The sequence below is a fragment of the Triturus cristatus genome, chromosome 3_2 (genome assembly GCF_964204655.1).
Source record: "Triturus cristatus chromosome 3_2, aTriCri1.1, whole genome shotgun sequence".
NCBI classification, from domain to species: Eukaryota; Metazoa; Chordata; class Amphibia; order Caudata; family Salamandridae; genus Triturus; species Triturus cristatus.
The window spans coordinates 817,328,460-817,344,885 of NC_140584.1; the positions used below are offsets into that span (position 1 = coordinate 817,328,460).

Genomic DNA, 16,426 nt, shown 5'->3' on the forward strand with positions numbered 1-16,426 from the left:
CCCTTATCACCTTACAAATAACGGGTACTAGGCGATTTCCAGATTGTGTTGAGCCACGGTATTGGCTGTCATGCGACCCGGAAGTATCTGATTTTACAGACAAATTATCAATAACGGGCATCAGGCTGCATTTATGGATAATACTTGCAACTAGCGGACTAGCGATCTCCCTAAATGGTATGTAAACTGTTCACATTTATTATACGGTTTCATGATCTTGATTAGTTCTACGATTCTCATGACTAGTTCGAATGTAAGACTGCGTTTTAGCTAATTGATACAAATTAGAATTTACACCACGTATCGTATTCTTAGTTGCCAAGGGGCCCCGTGCCATGTGGGACACCATCAGCCGGTCCGGATTTTTTAAACCAACTCAATTGTTGCATTCTAGAACCCTGTGATTTTTGTCATTGTAAGTGTGGGCTCAGAAATTCCCAACATGCAAAGTGCAGTTGAATAAATAGACAGGACTGGCTGAAAGTATCACGTTTTTATTATTGTTGTCATATTTTTTTATGCAGAGCTGATCTTGCCATAAAGGATGTTAGAGGGCTTTGTAAGGTGTGGAAGGGGCTGTATCCCTATTAACATTTTTTACATGCTTATGTACATACACACGTTTATTTGGACTTTTGGCACATGTACAAATGCAGTTTTTGTCAGTTAAATATGTTATAGTTCATACTTTGTTTTAGAGCATTTTACGTATTGAGAAATGAAGAACGAGCCACATTATTTTATATATTTGTTACGTTCATATATTCATGTATGTTTTGGCATATTTGTCCTATTTTTATGTTATGTAACTTTTTAGAGCACACTCTATTCTAGGAGGGTAACCTGGTGCTGAGCAGGTGTGAGTCTGGCCAAACCAAGGGCCTAGTGACTGCTCGAAATGCCAGGTCTTCAGCATCTTTTGGAATTCGAGAAGTAAGAATAAAGACTCTTATATGTAGTAGCAGGTCTTTCCACGCTTTGAGTGATAAAGGAGAAGGTATGACCTCTGTACCTGGATTTCCTTAGGCATGAGATGTGTGCAAGTAGGAGTCCTCATGAGTGGAGGTGTCTAGAGTTTTTGTGGAAGTAGATGCGCTTGTTGAGGTATGCTGGGCCGGAGTTATGTAGTGCCTTGAAAGTGTGGGTGAGGAGTTTGAATTGTGATTATGTATGGGGAGCCAGTGAAGCTCCTTGAGGTGTGGTGTGATGTGAGTGCGGCATTGGAGTTTGAGAGTGATTCTGGCCGCTGCGTTTTGAACATTCTGCAATCTTCTAGTGAGTTGCTTGTTGATCCTGGCGTAAAGGGTGTTCCTGTAGTCCAGCTTACTTGTAACGAGGATGCCCATGACGATTTTCCAGATGCTAATTGGGATCCATTAAAAAAATTTGCTCCGCATCTTCAGGATGTGGAAGGATGAGGTGGTGGCAATGTTGGCTTGTGCAGTCTTGTCAAGTTTGCTATCAGTGACGAGATTCTTGACGTGGGTGGTCGAGGTGTTTGTGGGTCCAAGTTCTACCAGCCACCAGGTGGAGTCCCATGATGAAGTTCTGTTTCAGAGATTCACAGTTTTGGTCTTGTTGGTGTTCAGCTTCAGACAATTGGTCTTCATCCACTCAGAGATTTCGGTCTTGCAGACAGTGAACTTGTCCGGGTGCTGGGTGTCTTCAATCAATCAATCAATCAATCAATCAGGAGGTTTATAAAGTGCGCTACTCACCTGTGAGGGTCTCAAGGCGCTGGGGGGGGGGATATAGAGGGGGGGGGGTGCAACCCTGGATCAGTCGAAGAGCCGGGTCTTGAGGCTTTTCCTGAAGGTGTGCAGAGTGGGGTAGCGTCTGATGTTGACTGGGAGCTCGTTCCAGGTCTTTGCTGGGACATAGGAGAAGGTTCTTCCACCTGCTCTGGTTCTGCGGATGTGTGGGGTCTCAGCCAGGGCGAAGTCGGCAGAGCGGAGGTTCCTTTTGGGGACGTGGAAGGATACTCTTTCGCTGAGGTATTTGGGTGCGATGTTGTGGAGGGATTCGTAGGCATGGGTGAGTAGCTTGAAGGCTACCTCTTGACAGGGAGCCAATGGAAGTTTTGTGGGTGCTGGGTCATGTGCTCGTGTCGTGGGGTTCCGAGGATGAGTCTGGTAGCGTTGTTCTGGATCGTTTGGAGTTTGTGTAGCAGGGTTTTGTTGATTCCGGCATAGAGGGCGTTCCCGTTGTCCAGTCTGCTGGTTATGAGTGCGTGGGTGACAGTCCTTCTATATTAGGGGAGATCCACTTGAAGGTCCTGCGGAGGATGCAGGGGGAGTTGAAGCAGGTGGAGGCGACAGCGTTGATCTGGCGGGTCAAGGTGAGGGAGGAGTCTATAATGATGCCAAGGTTCTGAGCTTGGTCCGTCAGGGCGGGTGGGTTTCCGAGGGCAGGGGGCCACCAGGAGCTGTCCCACGCAGTGTGGGAGGGTCCGAGGAACTCAGTCTTCTCCGAATTCAGTGTTAGACAGCTGTCGCTCATCCAGGCTGCAATATCTTTCATTTCTTCTTGGAAGATGAGTCTGGTGTCTTCGGGGTTCTTTGTGAGAGAGAGGATGAGCTGGGTGTCGTCAGCGTAGGATACTATGCTGAGCCCATGCTGTCTGACGATGGCGGTGAGGAGGGCCTTGTAGATGTTGAAGAGTGTGGGGCTGAGCGAGGATCCTTGGGGTACTCCACAGTTGATCTCTTTAGTTTCGGAGAGGAAGTGAGGGAGTCTAATCCTTTCGGTTCTGCTGGAGAGAAAGGAGCGGATCCAGTCGAGGGCGGATCCTCGTATACCGGCACCGTGGAGTCTGGCTGCGAGAGTGCGGTGAGAGACGGTGTTGAAGGCTGCTGAGAGGTCTAGTAGGATGAGGACTGCAGTGTGGCCCTGGTCGAGTAGCATGCGGATGTCATCGGTGGCGGCAAGGAGGGCGGTCTCGGTGCTGTGGTTGCTGCGTAAACCAGACTGGCAGGAGTTGAGGATGGAGTCTTGCCTGTGAGGGAGAGAATGAGTTGCGTGTTATCAGCGTAGAATAGGACGTTGATGTCATGTGAACAGATGATGCCAGCCAAAGTGATCATGTATGCATTGAAGAGTGTCAGGCTTGGGAGGATCCTTGCGGAACTCTGCAAATGAGGCCACAGGTGTCTGAGTTGGCATGGTAAATGGGTCAGCTGAGGGTTTCTTCAGTAGGGGGAGGACTGCTGCATCTTTCCAAGCATCTGGGAAGGTCATGGAAGAGGTGGAGTTGTTCAGGACGGGTGTGAGCATTGTGCTGCTGGGTTGAAGTTCTCTGCAGTAGGTATGGTGGGGGCAGGGGTCTGATGGGGCTCTCAGTGGATGGACTTCATGGTGGCCACCGGTTCATCCGGGGAGATGAAGGGTCATGTAGCTAGCTTTTGTTTTTTGGATGAGATCGGGACCCATTTGACTAGCTCTGTCAGATCTGGCTGCGGGCTGAAGTTGCTGTAAATGGCAGTGATTTTGTTGCAGAAGAATTAAGAGAGATTGTTGCAGAAGTCCTGCGAGGGGATGTTTGAGTTGGAGGTGGCTGCTAGTGAGGCGAAGTCCTTCACAATGGAGGTCTCTTTGCTTCTGTTAGTGCTGGTGTCTATGCGATCTGCTAGGCCTGCGTGGTTGGTGGTTCGGATCATTTGGTGGTATTGTCACAGGGCGCATTTGAATGTGCTCCTGTCCACGTCGCACTGGCTTATTCCCCATCTGTGCTCCAGTTGTTTGCAGTGGCATTTCATCAGCCTAAGTTCCTCCTTGTACCAACTGGTCTGGGGTCTGAATCTCATTGTATTACTGTGCTTGAGGGAACCCAGGGAGTCTGTGCAGGAGGGGATCCAGTTGTTGAAATTCTTGATGGCGCTGGGGAAGCTGGTGCTGGGTTCAGGTTGGTCGACGTTGAGAGCTGTGTTCCAATCCTGGCCAGTGATTCAGTTTCAGTTTTGGCAGAATGGTCTAGCAGTGGAGCATGCGCCTTGGAACAGAACAGGGAGGCTGAACTTGACAAGAATGTGGCCTGTCTTGGAGACTGGTGTGGGCTTGTTGGCTCGTATGTTGTAGAAGGTGGTGAAAGTAGGGTCCAGCAGGTGTCTGCCGACATGGGTAGGTCCCTTTACTCATTGTTGATGCCCCAGTTTTCAAGGTCTTCAATGAATGCTTTCAAGTTGGGGGCCTGCTCAGTCTTCTAGGTGGATGTTCAGGTCTCTGAGTAGAATGTACAGGTGTGCGTCAAAAGCAAGTAGTGCGGCAAAGTTATTGAAGGTGTCAGTGGAGTTGGAGCGCAGTCTTGGTGTTCTGTAGATAAAAGTGCTGCTAGGGTGACATTGGCTGTGATGTGGAGTTTGAACAACAGATATCTATGGAGGTGGTGCAGCTGATGGCATTCTTGTGGATGATGAGATTCTGCCTCTGGGCTTGTAAAGTCTGTCTTGCCTGACGATCTTGTAGCTGGTGGTGGGGAGGCAGAGTGGGATGGGAGAAGGTGGGGTATGACTGTGGCGATGTTGGGTGCCGTGCAGGTTCAGCAAGGTTTTGTTGAGGAACAGTAGATCCGGGGCATTGTTGTGCAGCAAGAGTCTGATCTATGTGATGTGCTTGGTGAGTGAGCAGGTGTTGAGGAGTAAACATGTGAGTGTAGAGTATTATGTTGGTGATTGTCTGTGTGAGTATGAGTGAGTAGGGTGTTGGGTGCTGACTGTGTGAGTGTAGTGAGTGTGTTGGGTGGGGATAAGTGCATGAACACTTGAAAGGAAGTGCAGGAGAGCGCTTCCTTAGTGTTGTGTGGTGCAGTGCGTCAGCAGCTTAGCAAGCGGCGGCTGGTCTTGAGGGTTGTAGCAGAAGGAAGGAAGACCAGAGTACCTTTGGCACTAGCAATACTTCCGCTGTGCACATCAGGTACTGGTAAGAGGGAAGAGAGCAGGGGTGAAAGGATGGAGAAGAGCGCAGGAGGTGGGGAAGACAGATAAGGAGCGTCCAGGAGCAGAGGGAGAAAAAGAGCTGGCGAAGCCCCAAGAAGGTGGTAGAACAAAGAGAGGGCAAATGCATTAGGTTTCACCAGTGTGATTAATAATACCTTTTTTGGTTGTAAAGTTTAGTTTGGTGAGCAGATATAAGTTACTGAAACTTCATGAAAGTGGTATGACTTGTTTATTGAAAAAGGCAATATGTTCAGTAACAGCATTTTTCACACAATTATGGATGTGTGCGCGCTGTGGCTGCCACATCCATCTCAGTGCTAAGGCCATAGGGCTCTTGGAGAATGTAATGCCCTTCCGCTTTGTGATTCCAATCTACTGTGTGGCCTCCCATGCCCAAGGACCGCACGCAGAGCACCAGTATCAGAAGTCATATTTCTAACTGTGCCCCCACTGCACAGTAACAGCAACAATTAGGTTGGCAGAGCTTCACAACTTTTGTGTAACTGAACCATAATTACCGGAATCTGAAACTTTAAGACTGAAAGACTAGAATTCTTAGCAAAACATTCACCCTCACTCTGCAGGCCAGACACAGTACTTAACCCTTATGCTACAATGGCAAAGTGGAAGCAGGGAAGAAAACAAGGAGAGAAAGATGGACAGAAAAAGCAAAAGAAGTTAAGAAAGAAAGTGGGACAAAGGCAAAAAGAATAAAGTAAGCCAAGGTGACGAAAAGAAAAACAGATGCAAGTGTGGGGGGGGGGGGTACTAAGAGTGTGATTAAGAGACGTAGACAGCGGGAGATGAAGAGAAAGAGAAACGGAAAAAGAGAAGATGCAGATAGAGCAAGAGAGAGGAAGCAAGTCTAGCGTTCATAACTTCTAGCAATGGATATTAACATGGGAAAACATGCTCTCTGGGTCTATTAGTAGTTTTACGAACACCTAATAATGCAGCATAGTCAGCCAAGATTATGTTACAGTTTACAGACGCACTGGGGAAGTAGGGCGAAAGCCGAAACCTTCTGCTTGGAGAACTAAAAACACCTCCATACATACGGCGGATTGAACTTGGAGAATTCAGGGTTCTGGTTTTGAAGGCACAGGATTAATTTCACAGCTCAGATTGGGTTGAGTAAAAACATCCAAGACATAAAAAGAATGGTGTCTGGGTATTAATTAAACTTGCGTCATTTACTGTTGCAATGCCTCCCTTTCAAATGACCCACATTTCAAGACTTCGGACTCTTGTTTATCAAAGGACCCCTTTCTTCCGGTAACTGCTTTACACAAAGGCAGATGTGGACAGAAAATGGGGCCTGGCACCTCAATAAAAGAGTGTCCTATTAGTGAATCAGATCGCCAATATTGGGCCCATATTTGCAACCCAGAGTAGTTTTGAACTTCTACAGACAAGCTTTGCAAGGTGTAGGAGAGTGCATGCATTTGCTCTTGTTACATGCGATTATCATGGTAATAAAGAAAGCATTGCGTAAAACCTGGGCCCCAAGCCATAAACAGGCCCACATTAGAGGTGAGTGAGCCATTGAAACCTCGAACCAGATGCCAGGCTCTGGCTCAGGTCGAAGTCCTCTTGGCCCCTAGACCCCAAACGAGCCAGGCCGTGTCCCACTCATGAAGTCCACAACGTTTGCGCTCGCCCTGCCATTTGCTTGCAAACTTACTGTCTCTCTTCGGATTTCGGGACAGGCCAACATTACACTGTCCACTCACTCTCACTAGGTGGTGCAAATGTTGTGCAATAGCCGGTCGGTGCGAACTGTGGTGTATTAGTGCACTGCAGCAGTTTTACACTAATCCGGCAGTGCTGTTGGCAATCGGTGGCGCATTAGGAAAGCAACTGAAATATGCGTTCTCTAATAACTGTCATCACAAACCCCCTGGCACGGGGAAGTGAGGGAGAAAGAACGGTGCTGTGAATTTGAATATGGACTGAGGCTGAAATCAGCGCTCACGTTTCTGCTGCGTCTCCAAAGTGGAAAACAAGCTATCTTTAAAGAAAAAACACCTTTAATCATCAAAAATTATCAGTTACCTGATTTGTGGGCATGCGAGATCCCAGGACCATGTTAGTACGGCTCATCAGGGGTTGTAAGTGCTATAAATGATTTTTTCACGGCGCCTTTGGCACTCGTTCAGAATTGCTCCGTAAACAAGTCCTGAAGTGGATGTCTGCTTGTACCTGGGGGGCTTGGCGGCGAGAGGTGTGTGGGGGGCAGAGGAGCGGTTGGTAGAGGTGCATGCGATGACGAATGTATTCAAATGGGTGCCTGATGGGGCACTGGGTAGTGCGTCCTTCAGTCCAAGCCCAGAGAAGGAATACAAGGAATGTTGGAGGATCTCTACATATATAATAACCAGGGCACAAGTCCAAAAAAAAGAAGTGTGGGCGGGGGGACTGAACAAGTAAGATAATATGCAAATGCCCCCATGACGTCACGACCTATCGCTATAAAAGAAATAAAATAGTGCTATTTAAATTATTTGTGTAAATACTGGGACAGACTAATCCATCTGATAGTCTTACAGTGGCTGCATTTATATACAGGGACAGAACAAAGGCCAAAGCATGCCTCTCTTAAGTACCTGTGAAGAGAAGGCAAGCTGCGTGCCTTCATTTCCCTCTGTGGCATTTTATTAAATGTAAGGTTCAAGGCCGCCCCCAGTCAGCGTATACAAACAAAAGGAGGCCAGATGGCCCCTTAACCTTGGCCCAGCTGGAGGTGAAAAAAGGCTCCTCGCTGCCTGCACGTTGCTGCTGTGAATGGAAAGCAGGCAATGTGCAGGTGCTGATGAATGTGTCCCGGTGTCTGAAAATTACACCAGGACAATTTCAGCATATTTCTGTGGGGCCCAACTCCTGTGAAAAGAGTGGTGGGGATGCCATGTACCTGTGTGTACCCCGACTCGAGCCCTGATAATACCCACGTGCTGAGCCCACGGCAGTGTTGCAACTTTAAAGCAAGAGTGTAGCTCTTGTTTTTATTTTGTTTTCCCAATTGTTTCTTGTGGATGAACTCATTACTTTGCCAATGGGAAACTGACAAGAGAAGCACAGAGAAGAACGGGAACTAGAATGCCTATAACCAATAGAAACGAGGAAAAGTAAAGTGGCAAGCACAAGGACCAATAGGAAGTGAAGGCAGGATAGTAGGCCCTTTTTTTTTTTTTTAAACAAATTTTATTGCATCAAGTTGCACATATATTGCAGTGCTCTGTACCCCAGAGGCAACTGCACAATCCAACAGTTCAATCATGGTGACTTTGACTTTTTATACAGAATATCAAAACATATACCAACACCACCCCCACCCCCCTCCTGATCGCACCACAGCCACCTAGTCCTGAGCACCACATAGAGATACAGCAGAAAGGGTAGACCCCTCTGGGCCCTTCCGTACCATGTCCCCATAGTCCAAAGATATGAATACGTATCAGTCCACTGGTTGATCCTCTGCCACTGGGGGCGGATCTAACAACAGGCCTCGATAATCTGCCCACCGTTTCCATATCTTGTAATGTTTGCGTGGGAACCCCCTAGCTACAAAAAAGGCTGTTCTAACCCCATGCAAAAATCAAGGCCATTCCTCCATGCCGCTACCGATGGGGCCCTTAGCGCCTTCCATACCTTGGCAATATCTCTTTTCGCCATTGTAAAGCCAAAGTGCATAAGGTGTCGCTTGTAAATATTGCCACCTATTCCCTCCATGACATGAAGTAAGGCCAGTTGCGGCGTGCGGGGGAACTCCCACCCCATAGCCTCCGAAAGGCAGGAATATACCCCTACCCAAAAGCGCGTAAGGGACGGGCAGCGCCAAACAGTGTGGATAAATGTACCCTCTTCACGACCACAACAAAGGCACACAGGGAAGGCGATCAACCCTGCCCTCCACAGATGCACCCGGGTGAAATAGACCCTCTGTAAGTATTTAAACTGGACCAGGCGAAGCCGCATCGCTATGGCCGCCCCTCGCGGGGCTGCCAAAGCCTCGGTCCAGTCCTCCTCCTCTAGCTCGCCCACATCCTCCTCCCAAGCCCTCCGAAGCTTCTGAAGCGTAGGGGAGCAATGGGTGACTAGGAATTGATAAATACAAGAGATTTTCCGATCAGTGAGATCCCCCATGAAGACCTTCGCTTCTAGTGGGCTGAATTCCGGCAGTGTCTCCAAGCACTCCAGGTAGGGCGACAGGGCATGTCGAAATTGAAGATAGCGGTAGAATTGGGATCGTGGCATGAGGAATTCTGTCTCCAAGTCTTGAAAGGATTTAAGCGTCCGACCCCCTCATAACATCCCCAAGCACTGAAATGCCTATCGCGTCCCATCCCCGGAAGCCCTGTAAAGCCGCAAGCTGAGGCAAACGCCCGTTGCCCCGTTGTCTCCCGAGTCAAGGTGTTCCACCACCCCATTCGGCGCAAGGCCTGCCTCCAAATTAGAAACACCACCCGTGTGGCCAATGGCAACGACCCACGCAGCGGTGCCGAATATGATATAGTGTGGAGGGAATGGCGTCTCATGAGCTGTCGCTCAACTGCATAAGCCGGGTCTCCCCTGTCACCGTACCACCATTCATTAAGATCCAGCAAATGTGAGGCTTTCTAGTATGAAAGAACATCCGAGGACACTAGTCCCCCACAGTAGGTGGACAGGAAACACATGCGCAGAGCCACCCACACCTTACCCCCATCCCACAGGAACTAGCCCAGATCTGCATTCACCTGTCGGAACCATCGGGGCGGGATCTGATATGGATGATTCTGTAGTTGGTAGAGGAGCCTGGGAAGCGCCACTATCTTAAAGATCGCTGATCTGCCATACAAAGATAGAGGCATACGGGACCAGGACTTCAGATCCTCACAGGTCCGTTCCCACACTGGAACCAGGTTGCGCTCCCAGGAAACTGCAGGGACATCCGAGAGGAATACGCCTAAATATTTCAGTCCCCCCGCCGCCAACTGAACCGAGGAAGCCCATGCTCCAACTCCCTCCCGATCACCAAGAATCCATAATGTGGACTTACGGGGTTCATATAGAGTCCCGAAGTTTCCCCGACAACTTGCATAATGAGGAACAGCCGCTGCCCCGTCCTGTCTATAGCTGTAAGAAAGAAAAGAACAGCATCCGCATATAATGCGATCCTATCAGACAGGCCCGGCGCCCACTCAAATCCCTGGATCTGTGCGTCTAGGCGCACCCATGCAGCCAGGGGCTCCATGGCCAGTGCAAATAGATAGGGAAACAAAGGGAAACCCTGCTGCGTGCCCCGCCCAATGGAGAAGGACGGCGAAAGTGCCCCTGCCACTCGCACCGACGCCGTTAAATCCGTATATAGTAGCGTCAGGTAGGAGAGTAAACGCGGGCTGAGGTTGAGCCTTCGCAACAGGGAGAAGAGATAAACCCAGCTCAGCGGATCAAATGCTCTATCCATATCGGCCAATAACAGTGCAGCTGGTTCCCCCAAGTGCCTGATGGCTGCCACTGCCACATGCGCTCGTCTAATATTATGTCTGGTCGCCCTCCGGGGCATGAACCCAGCCTGATCGGGGTGTACCAGGGTGGAGATGTGGGGCAGGAGACGATTAGCCAGTGCCTTGGCCAGAACCTTCACCTCCACATTCAAAAGGGAAATAGGACGATATGAGGCATGTTGCTTCGGGGGCCTGCCCGTTTTGTGGAATACCACCACCTCCGCATGCCGCCAGTCCGGAGGGAGTGAGTCTCGTTCCTGAGCCTCCTCCACCACTGGTCGAAAGTGAGGGGCCAATTGTGTGAAGAAGCATCTAAAAAATTCACTGGGGAACCCATTGTGTCCTGGCGCCTTCCCGGGATTAAGTTCTCCCAGGGCCGTGCCCAACTCCTCATCCGTCAGCGGTCGCTCTAACTGGTCCCGCAACTCATCTGACACCGCTTTAGGTGGTAGGTCTGCAATGAATTTGTCTATGACGGCAGCCGCGATGCATTCTTTCGGAGCATACAGATCTGCATAGTAGGTGGCAAGCTTTCCGCAAAAGCCAGGGGGTCAAGAATCGGCTCCCCCGCCGGACCCAGAACTCCCTGTAGGGCCTGCGAGTGAAAGGTTCCCTGGCAAAGCCGGTGTAGCATCTTGCTGGACTTATCGCCCCATTGATACAACCTGCTACGTGTCGCCAGCCAGACTTGGCGGGCCTCATCCATTAAAAGGGCTGCATAACTCTGCTGTGCCAACAAGAATTGTCGTTTATCCCGACTGCTCTCGGCTCCTGCGTTTGAATGCCTCTATATCAGCCTCCGCTCTCAGCAGCTCCTCCCTAGGCACTGCCGCGCACCATGAAATATCCACCCCCCTCAATGTGGGTTTCAATGCCTCCCATAGTGTCTTGGCCCGAGAAACTGACCCCACGTTCGCTGTCAGGTAATGATCTATGGCTACACTCATGTGTTCCCTGTAATCATCATTCTGCAGATGCCATACAGACAGCCACCACCTGAATGGTTGTCGCCCATGACCTATCTGGAGCGTAAGTGCCACCGGGGAGTAATCGGACAGGCCTCGGGGCAGGATGTCTGCTGAAACTACTCTGCTCACTGCCGCTCTGGGGACAAAAAGATAGTCGATTCTGGAATAGGAATCATGAACTGCTGAGAGATAAGTGAATTCCCGTCTATCCCTGTGGAGGCGCCTCCATACATCCACCCAATCCAGCCCTGTCACTATGGAATGCAGCTTCGTGGAACAACCACCCTCCAAAACACCCCCACCCTACCATCTATCCCGGCTCAACTCCATGACATCATTCCAGTCCCCGCCGACCACTGTGGCTGCAGGTGCATCTGGCATGTCTGCCCAGAGGGTCATAATTCGCTCCACCAGATTCCATTGCAGGGGAGGCGGCGCGTAACACTACCCAATATCGGAATGTCCTCTCCAATTTTGTCCCGAAGGAATATATATCTCCCCTGCATATTCGTCCACAATTTATCATGGACATAGGGGATCCTGCGGTGTATCAAAATCGCCAACCCCCGGGAACCCTTCATGAAACCTGAGTGGAAGACCTGCTGATACCCATATCTCTGAAAACACAGGGCCTTCGTGCCCAATAAATTAGTTTCTTGTAGTAGGAGTACATCAGCCCCGGCCGTTTGGCCTGTTGAAGTATGGCTCCACGTTTGACCTTGTCTAAGGCCCTGCGAACATTCCAGCTAACTATGCGGAGAGTACCAGGGGTCACCTGTATCCTATTCAATGCGTTGGCCATCCGGTCAAGCTACTGTTGCCATAACCTCCATGAGGACGTACCAGTGTGTGTGTGGGACGGTGTGGACCTACAGCAGGCGCGCGGTCAGAAAACATGAACACCCCCCCCCCAACAAACCCCCCACCCTATACCTCAAAAACACTGAAGTATCTGTCGTGGCCGGGCGAGGTCCCAATCCCCAACAGGGGGACGAGAGCTGCTCCGACCAATGGATCCCCAACTCACAGTCCATACCCCAACTCACAGTCCATACCCCTCGGGCACGTCCATAGCCAGCAAGGGTCTGGCGGAGAGACCAGCCCATAACCTCATCTCTCTGATAATCAAACAGCAGTCTGGAGCCTCTGCAGCACCCCGCGGACCCAAGGATCAATCCGCTGATGCCTGCTGCCTAGAGGTGGACCTCCCCGAGAATAGGCACTGCGGGACCGGGAGGGGCGCCTAGATCGTGATCGTCTGGTGCGCTGCCGCTGGCCCCTCGGGCCTCGCCGGGCCATCTTGTTCGATGATGAATCAGAGTCTTTACCAGGCGGCGTATGGGCTCTCACTCGCACCGTCTCATCAGTTCATTTGAAGACTTCTTCCGGGGTGTCAAAGAAGTGTGTACGGGAGCGGTACACCACCCGCAGGCGGGCTGGAAACAAGAGAGCATAGGGGAGTTTGAGGTCTCTCAGTCGGGCTTTCGCCGCCATGAACGACTGTCGCTGCTGCTGCACTAACCTCGTATAGTCAGGGAAAATGAGAATACGTGCATTGTCATAAAAAAGAGGTTCCTTGGCTCGGGCCTGCTTCAAGATGGCGTCGCGATCAAGGTAGTTAAGGAATTTCGCTATAACTGGCCGCGGGAGAGCCCCCGGCTGCGGCTTATGCATAAGCGCCCTGTGGGCCCGTTCCACAACGAAGCAACGGGACATGGCCTCAGGGGGAAGCCAGCTCTCTAGCCACTGCGTCCGAAAGCGCTCCATGTTGTCTCCCTCGCAACCCTCCGGAAACCCAACGAAGCGGAGGATGTTACGCCGGGCCCACCCTTCTGAATCTTCCACTCGCATCGCTAGCCCCTTCTGGACCGACTCCATGGCAGCTACTTTTTTCTTCAACGAGGTGAAGTCGTCTTCCACCCCCGATATACGAGTTTTGGCCTCCGTAATGCGCGACACTGCGTTGCGCAGGTCTTGTCTCAGCAGCATGACATCTGAGCCAACCGCTCCAATTTTTACATCGAGCATGTCCCTAGATTGGGTGATGGCTGCCATAAGTGCCGCATTGTCTGGCACCACTCCCTGTTGTCCTCCTCGTGTCCCACCAGCTGCCCCGGTACCTGTATATTATCGATGGGGCCTTGCTTGGTCTGGCCACCACCACCCTTGTCTCGCATCATGGCCGCTGTCGGGGATACACTCTGGTGGACACCCGCGGTCCGGTCCGACCGCCAAATGAAGGCTCTCCAGAAACATCTACTGGGTTCACTCCCAAGGAATATCTCCTCCCCTCGCGGCCTGACACGGACGCCGGATCTCCAACTGGCACTGGTTCCAATGTGGGGGGGGAGAAGAGAGGTGGCGGGCAGATAGTCCCCCACCGACACTGCGGCAATCCCGGACCCCCAGGCGGCTCACAGACTCAGCAAACAGGCCCCTGGCGACCAAGAGTCTAGTGGGGTCACCTCCAGAATGAGGCCAATGTTTCAAAATGGCAGATGGGTAACTCCTCCACCCACGTCCAGCAACCAAGACCTCCGGCGGTGCGCAGAGCAAGGCCGCTCAACAGGCGGCGTGTAACAGGGGGGGCCGTACCACTGCAGGTCCCAATCTCAGCAGTGTCCCCCACTGTCCTCGGGATCAAACCGCGGGACCCTCGTGTGGCAGCCACACCGGGTCCCCTCTGTCTCTCCCCGCGGTCCGACACGACCGCCGAAGCCCCAGCACGTGCAGTCACCGCCAGACAGAGGGTGGGGAGAGACAATAGCGCATTGCAGTAATGGATGGGCCCCCAAAGTTCAACGTGTCAGCCTCAGAGGGACGCTCGGCACCCTAAAATTTCTTTCGGCCAGCTGCGCCGCTCACTTCCGCGTGCCCCCTACCTCCATGGCCCGAAAAGGCCACCGAGCCGTGTTGCACCACCGACGGTCCCGGCCGAATCAGGGGACACCAGCCATCCACAGGCCCTCGTCCGGGCTCGCGAGAGACCAACGGCAGGTCCGCCGCTCGCCCCACTGCTGCGACGGCTCCTCAGCCCGGTCGGACGCCAGGCAACTCCCCGGCTTCTCCTAGGGCACGCCTCCCACAGGCCTCAGCTCCCCTCGGTGGCCGCAGCTCCGTCCGCGAGTCTCCCGCAGCGGGAAAACCAGTCCGGGTGCAAGCCGCCGTGCTCCAATTGCAGCTGAGCCACTTGGGTCCCGAAGTAAGGTCAGAGAGACAGGATAACTTAGGGCTGGACGGAGCGCGCTCAGAACGCAACCGCCATCACGGCTTGCTAAGCCATGCCCCCCAGGCCCTTTTAAGATATATTTAATTGAATAGATTTCACAAGCGCTGTGCAGGCAAAACCTAAAAATTATCATCAAGTGGTGAAAACAGCTGAAAAGCAACTGTGGCACAGAGAACATGCAGAAAAAGAGTGAAAGTGCCAAAAATGGCAAGTGACGAATATGGCAGAAATGATCAGAAAAGAACGTATATAAGTGAAAAGTGGAAAAGAGAGAGCGGGAAGCAAAGTGCAGAAGTCAATGAAAGAGGCAAAAACGAGAAAAACTAAAGAAATTAGTTGAGATGAGTGAGAGTGGAAAGAGAGAGAGTGGGCAGCATTTATGAGCGAAATGTGAGAGAATGTAAAAGAGAAACTGTCAGAAATGAGTGACAAAATGAGATGGCTGAAATGAGCAGAGGCTGTGGCAAAGACAAGAAAAGGCAAGAACACAGTGACAAAAGGATACAACAAACCTGACCGGGAGGAAGTAGCAAGGAAAGAAAGAGAAAAAGAATGAGCGACAGAGGAGAAGGTGCAAGGTGGGAGCCTCGATGCACAGGAGCAGCGTCTGAAAGGGCCCTGACTGGTCAGTGTACCAGGTGCAAATAAGTCCTATGGGAGGGTCTAGGGCCACCCACTTAATGGCTGGTCTGCACTGCTTGAGACCTGTAAAGTTGCAAATTTGTTTGAAAGTGATGTACCAGTTTGCAGATATGAGGTGTTGGAATATTAGTAATGAAAGGATTAAGACCCCGTATTTCAGATGTTCTTAGGTGCTTGAGGCGTATGTGGTTTTTAAGGTGGGTCTTGAACAAGGTAAGAAAGTGCTTCATTATCTCTAAGAGTCGGCTGTTCCATATTTTTGGAGCAAAGCTTCTAAGAAACTGATAGAATGGAAGTTCTGTTATAATTGTTTGTACATAAGTGGAGCTTCTTTGGGCTGCAAAGGGGACTTCTTGTTTGTTCCTGTTAAAACAAGTTGCTTTGTTAGATAGTGGGTTGTGTTCTGCTGCTGAACTCTGTATATGATACAGGCTGATACGACAATACAGCGGCTTTAAAAGGGGAGTTGGTTCAGCTGGATCAGTACCACTTGGAGCCACTTCTTTGTGGTGTAGCCTTGGTTGGCTGACCTCACATTTGCAGTTTCTACCTTGCTTGGGGTAGCATGTCTAACTTGTACATTTGCAGGCTTACGTCTGGTTGAGCGTGTCTATGTACCGCTGGGATGTAAACCAACATCATACATAAGCTTTCATGGTGCCTCTTTTGTGGTCAGTGGGTCCAGGAAACTCTTGAGTGAGTTTCAGACAGGTGGAATATTTACACAAACTCATGTGAGGTAATCTGCCTTCACACCTCAACAATGAACACTGGCACCTCCTCCCTCTCTAGGGATGAATACCAGACATGTCCTGCATTACTTGGGGAAGGTTGTGTAATATCTGGTGCGTTGGTAACAAGTACATGTGAGTAAATGTGAAGTCAATCACCTCTAAGCACAATTGGTCTGCCAAATACATGGTCTGCACATTGACTTCCTGATTGGAAAACATGAGGCTAGTGGTGAAGACTGGGCCAAAGTATATGAAGTGGTTCTAGCGCCTTTCAAGTGAAAATATATACGTTTTTATTTCAGGGTTTGTGTGCTCAAATCATGTCTACATCCATGAGGATGGACTCCATCTAAATTCCCTCCAGAAGATGCAGTCTTAATCCTCAACCTCCCATTGAAATGGCAGGGCAAAACCTCAATGGGGGTTACCTTGGTAG

General features: G+C 50.7%; 1 protein-coding gene across 1 annotated transcript in view; it reads left to right on the plus strand.

Annotated features, from left to right (window-relative positions):
• The first annotated feature begins 42 nt into the window (after positions 1-42).
• Positions 43-16,426, plus strand: part of ALS2 (alsin Rho guanine nucleotide exchange factor ALS2) — a 1,262,853-nt gene continuing 1,246,469 nt past the window's right edge. The window contains exon 1 of the mRNA XM_085648975.1: positions 43-177. The gene's annotated coding sequence lies outside the window, so the exon portion shown is untranslated. The remainder of the gene's footprint in view (positions 178-16,426) is intronic.